Here is a 6,339-nt window from a genome sequence, read left to right as displayed (position 1 = left end):
TATCTTCTCCACAGGTAAAGTAAGAATATTAGTTTGGAGTTTCTCTTACATTAACCATTTGAGAGTTGGGCTGTAAGAAGCAACAACATCTCCTTTTCCTCTCTGCCATCTGTTCAGCAGCTGCAAAGCAGCAACAGGCATGAATGCATCTCCATCCATGTTGGCCAGGCTGGTGTCCAGACTGGTAATGCCTGCTGGGAGCTCTACTGCCTGAAACATGGCATCCAGCCAGATGGTCAGATGCCAAGTGACAATACCATTGGGGGAGGAGATGACTCCTTCAACACCTTCAGTGAGATGGGTGCTGGCAAGCATGTGCTCAGAGCAGGGTTTATGGCCTGGAAACTTTCTTTGATTATAGCAAGAAGTACAAGCTGGAGTTCTTCATTTACCCTGCCCCTCAGGTTTCTACAGCTGTAGCTGAGCCCCTGTAACTCCATCCTCCCTATCCAAGCCACCCTGGAACACTCAGATTGTGCCTTCATGGCAAACAACGAGGCCATCTATGACACCTGTTGTATTAACCTTGGTACTAAATGCCCAACCTACACTAACCTTAACTGCCTTATTAGCCAGATTGTATCCTCCATCACTGCTTCCCTAAGTTTTATGGAGGACTGAATGTTGATCCGACAGAATTCCAGACCAACCTGGTGCCCTATCCCCATATCCACTTCCCTCTGGCCACATATGCTTCTGTCATCTCTGCTGAGAAAGCCTACCATGAACAGCTTTCTGTAGCACAGATCACCAATGCGTGCTTTGAGCCAGCCAACCAGACGGTGAAATGTGACCCTCGCCTTGGTAAATACATGGCTTACCGCCTGTTGTACCATGGCAACATGGTTCCCAAAGATGTCAATGCAGCCATTGCCACCATCAAGACCAAACATACCATCCAGTTTGTGGACTGGTGTCCCATTGGCTTCAATGTTGGCATTAATTACAGCTTCCTACTGTGGTACCTGTTGGAAACCTGGCCAAAGTATACTGAGCCGTGGGCATGCTGAGCAGCACCACAGCCATAGCTGAGGCCTGGGCTTGCCTGGACCACAAGTCTGACCTGATGTAGACCAAGAGTGCCTTTGTTCACTGGTACGGATGAGGGCATGGAGGAAGGAGAATCATCTGAGGCCCAGGAGGACATGGCTGCCCTAGAGAAGGATTAGAAGGCAGTTGATGTGGATTCTGTTGAAGGAGATGATGAAGAAGTAGTAAAGGAATACTACAGTTAAAAATGTCACAAGGGTGCTGCTTTTACAGGGCAGCTTATTCTGTTTTGAACGTTGGAAAGTTGTGCTCTGATCAGTTAATCTGTATGTAGCAGTGTATACTCTCATACACAATTACTGACCTAGGTTTTAAAATACAACACTTTGTTACAGACCCACACTGTCCATTTCTCTGTTGGGTTTGAATAAAGTACTCCCTGTCTTAAACCGAAAAAAAAAAAAGAATATTAGTTTGGATGATAGGAGTATATTTTCATCATGGATCACAGTTAAACTAATTACACAAAAATGATGAAATCTATGGCTACAACCTGATTACTATATTGCATTAATCGGATTAATCAATTCCACAGTGTTCTGGATGTATTTTGTTCTTCTATATATATCTTATCACTAAGAATATTTTATCAGTGTAACTGTTTATAGGTCTGATAATCAAAATAGAATGTAAGTTTCATAAGTACAGTACCTTACACATATTTACATCCCCAGCACCACAGTTTATAGTGTCTGACATATAATACGTACCCAAAATACATCTTTGGAGCTGAACTTTTGAGGAAACTTGTATGGCAGTCATCCATTTAAAGCCAATGAAAACTAACAAACTTTTGTTTTTTTCCCTCCGATACTCTTTTTGGCCTCTCTGCTTTATAAAGAACCTAAGAATGTTAAGAATTGATGTTACAAGAGTCTTTTTAAATTCTTAAATCCCACTAAATCTGTCACTGCAGATTTTTTGTTACTTCCTTACATAGTTTCTATGTTCAAACTCTGAAGATTTTCTCAATCTTCCATTATTTGCTCTCTGGAACATCTTCTATCCAGAATCCCCCAGTGCTCCCCAGATTGTCCCAGTCACATAACACAAAATCATATTTCCCTATGTCTTCGCTTTTCTTTATGTGGAACACTGTCATCTCTTGGAAGTTGCTCAAATTCTGCACTCATTCTTCATCTCCACTGTGTAGTATACAGCTATATCATATTGCTTTGTTTAGACGTTTTTGATGGGTGATAATCACCTTGTTATACAAAACTTATGTTCTTTAGCTCATACAGCATGCTGGCCCCAGATGGCCTCCGTAACCATTTCCCTCCATACTGCCCAATGTATACACATCAGGGCCCTTCTTATAATACACAAAGGTCTTTGAGTTTGCCCTCTGTTAAACTTATTTGTCTCACATGCTGACACCCTGCTCGCTCTAACACTTCTCAAAAAGTGTCAAATACAATTACTCATTCAGAATGAATGTTTCCATTTTGGATGCCAAACTATTTTCTTCCTCAGCAACTAGATTTCCCACTTCAGAAATGTTTTCCCAAACTTCTGGATAAAATTAATCACTCTTACCCTTGCACTTCCAGGTAGCTTTTCTGTGTTTCTATTGCTTCATTTGTCACATTGTCACTTATTTGTTCAAATGTCTTTTTCCCCTGGTAGGAGATAGCCCTGTGTCTTATTCACTTTTAGATTCCCAGCACTCAACATAGCTCAATGCAATTTTTTAAACTGAATAATTTCTTCAGTATTGCCTTTATACATAATACATTTTAGCAGTTTCTTGAGAGCAGTTTTGAAATGTCATTCTTCCATATACCCTTACCCTAACCACCCTACTCTGCATGTAGATGTGATTTAAAAAAAAAAAATCAAAATTAAGGTTGTTGGAATACACTGAGGGAGGAAGTTGTGATTATATTTACAAATGCACAAATTTTCTTAGAATTAAGTGAAACATCAGGATACCTGATTCAGTGACACCATCAGTGGTGGTCCTATCATTAACCCAGAGGCCTTTAGAGTCTCATTCATGTTAGAAAATTTCATTTGAGGTGATTTCATCAGCCATATTTCAGGAGTGGATTTATTCCCACTTTCAGATTAGCTCCATAATGACTAGATAAAAACTGTATGATTAACTTTTATTTATCTTACAAAAAAGTTTTCAATATTGTTTTTCTTATTACAAATGAATATGGACTTATTTCAGAAAAATTTAAAAAATAGAATCACAAAGGATATAAAAAGCAAGCAAGCGTATTCCTAATGATCGAGACAGCTGCTACCAACACCTTGGTAGACAGACTTTTTTGAGGGGGTGTATATCCTGCTGCAGTAAATGCTGCCATTTACTAAACACTTACTCCATGCCAAGCTCTCTACATATTTAGCCCAGATGTCAGTTCAGCCCTTTCTGGCTCTTAACGTCTTTGTTCAATTGAACTGAACTCCCACTCTAGGGCCTAGGACAATTCTATACCTTATTCATTTTTATGAATTTTAGAGAAATTGGTCCCGTGCCTTTGCAAACTATCCCACTTTTCATCTTCTGTCAGTCCAATTCCACAGCTTTAAAGTGACCCATTTACAATTCTCTCTTAGATGTTTGTGTTTGTCCTAAGTCTTTCTTCAACCAGAGCCACCCAGCCTTTCTCCTTCTGGCCTTTCTCCAGCCCATGATCTCATCCTCTACCCACTTATTTTCATTTTAGGCCTCATCACTCTCCTTCCAAAGTCCTTTCTAGAGATACTCATGGTTTTCTCCTCTTCTTAAGCCTACAACTTATAGATAATCTTTTGTCAATTAAACCTGACCTGTGGGTTTTATTATTTACCACAAATGTATTGATATTTCTTCTAAATAAGAAGAGTAATTAACCAAATAATTCTAGAGGGGAATATTTTTTTCATATCCTGGAGCATAAAGTGGATAAGTTATAATATGTTTTATAACATATAAGATTCCTAAAGGTAGAAATTACATCCTATTCTCATTTTTACCTGCAGTGTCTAATCAGGGACTGAAATATAGTAGATAGGCAATAAATATTTTTTAAATAAACAAAATAACCTGAGAGAGTAATTCATCTTATCCTTTATCACAGTTCTCATTTTGGTTGGCATAACAACAGCTTTTGACACTGTTGATGGTTGCCTGCTCAGTAAGGCAATTCCTCCACTTAATTCCCAGAACACTTGCTTCACTGGTTGCTCCTCAGTATCCTTTGCCAGTTTTATCTCTTACTCAAAACCTTGGAATGCCCCAGGGCTGTGTCCTTGGTTATCTTCTCTCTTCAATTTACACTAAATATATTGGTGATTTCATCCAGTCTCATAGCTGGTAACTCTGATTTTTAGGTACAGTCTTAATCTGTCCAACTGCTATCTCAAACCAATGTGCCAAAATTTAACTCTGTGTCTCCCCCAAACCTGTTAACACTATTAACGAGCTTACGCCAAAAACCTTGTACTTACCCTTGATTTCTCCCTCTCTATATATCCAATACCTTTGGAAAACTTACTGGCTCTAATTTTAAAATATATTCAGCAATCAAAAATTTATCACCACCTCTGCAGCTACCATTCTAAGTTGAGCCACCATTACTTCTCTTCCAAATGACTACAACAGCTTCTGACCACTCTGCCTGCTTCTTTTCTTGACACCCCGCACGCTATTCTTACTACATCAACCAGAGTGTTTCTGTTACCTCTTTGCTCAAAACACTTTATAATCTCTAATTCACACAAATAATAACAATTAAAAAATGAGTTTCTAAAATAATTGGGGGAAATATGAATGCTTATTGGATATTTGGTAACCCAAGATCTTTATTTTTAGGTATAATAATGGCTTTATGATTATGTTTAAGACAATGAGGGCTTTTCTTTTAAAGACATTACTAAATAGTTATAAATCAAATGACATGATGTCTTGAATCGGCTTTAAAATAATCAGGAATTGAAGATACAGATGAAATAAGAATGGTCTTATATCAATAATTATTTTAACTGGATGATGGGCTCAACTGTACTATTTTTATATGTGCTTGAAAATTTCTATAATGAAAAGGAAAGAAAAATAATTCTCTAATGAATCTCCTTTTTACTCCTGGTAAAAGCTAAAATCCCTATCTGATTGCACCCCACCCCCATTTTTCTCATTGACTTCATTTCCTCCTGTTCTTTGAATTGCTCTTTCTACTCCAGCCTCTCTGCTGTTCATCAAACATATCGGGTACACTTCTGTCTTAGGACCTGTGCTCTAGATATTTTATCTGTTTATATCTTCCTATGTCTTTTAACTCCTTGGAGTTTTTGCTCAAATATTACCATCTCAATGAGATCTATTTGACTACCCTATTTAATAATGCAATTTGTCCCCCCCCCCACCAAACTCCAAACCTCCTTATATGCCTCTCCTTCTTTCTCCATACCATTCATAAATTTTTAATATTCTTTATAATTTGTTTATGTTTATTATTTGTTGAATACCTCCCTCCATTAAGATGTAAATTCCCAAGAGCAATGATCTTTGTTTTTGTTCTCAGACATACAAAATGGCAGGGATTCAACAAATATTTCTAAGTGAATGAATCAGTAGGCTGAAACTGGCAGAACATAATCCAAACCAGAGTGGGCTGTTTCTAAAGCCAATGTTCTCAAATGCTATGCTCTTATAACAAGTCTATAGGTCATGAATTATCACTTGTTAAAATTTCTCAAGCTATTGGCCAGTAAACCTCCATAAAATTCTTTATCATCAACTGACTACTAACCAGTATAGAACACTGCATTTCCATATTTCAATATAAAGCTAATTTTAAGGTTTTCTGCAATGCAGTATATGAGCATTGTACCTTTTCTATCATCCCCTTAGTTAGAATGCCCTCCAAAAGCAGCAGTCATGGCCAAACCAGGCTATTAAAGAGACTGCTGATATTCCTGGCAATAGAATTTCAATGAATACCAAATACTCTACCTAATGTTCTTGGCTTCAAGGAGGAAACCATTGATTTTGCTTCTTAAAACTCTTGAGTTTGGAATTTGTGTGAGCAATCCTTTCCATCTAGGCATAAGAACACTCTCCATTTAAAGGCATTTGACAATCAGGTAAGTAGAGTCTTGCTACTTCCTCAAATCTGTCTTTACTTCAAACATGCTAAATATGAAACTCATCCACTCTCCACAATTCAAATCACCTACTCATCCCCCTCTGACTTTTTCATTTCTGGGAATGACATCACTAGTCTTACAACCAACAACTGCTTCAAAGGCTCAAGTCACTTTTAATTTTGCTTATCCTCATCAATTCATCAGCTG

At 37.9% G+C, this 6,339-nt stretch overlaps 1 pseudogene; it reads left to right on the top strand.

Annotated features, from left to right (window-relative positions):
* Positions 1-240: 240 nt before the first annotated feature.
* On the top strand, positions 241-1,235 carry LOC110570672 (annotated as a pseudogene).
* Positions 1,236-6,339: the final 5,104 nt, after the last annotated feature.

Source organism: Neomonachus schauinslandi, chromosome 1 (assembly GCF_002201575.2).
Source record: "Neomonachus schauinslandi chromosome 1, ASM220157v2, whole genome shotgun sequence".
Classification (NCBI taxonomy): Eukaryota; Metazoa; Chordata; class Mammalia; order Carnivora; family Phocidae; genus Neomonachus; species Neomonachus schauinslandi.
The sequence above is the reverse complement of the archived record's forward strand: the minus strand, read 5'-3'. Positions and strand labels throughout refer to the sequence as shown.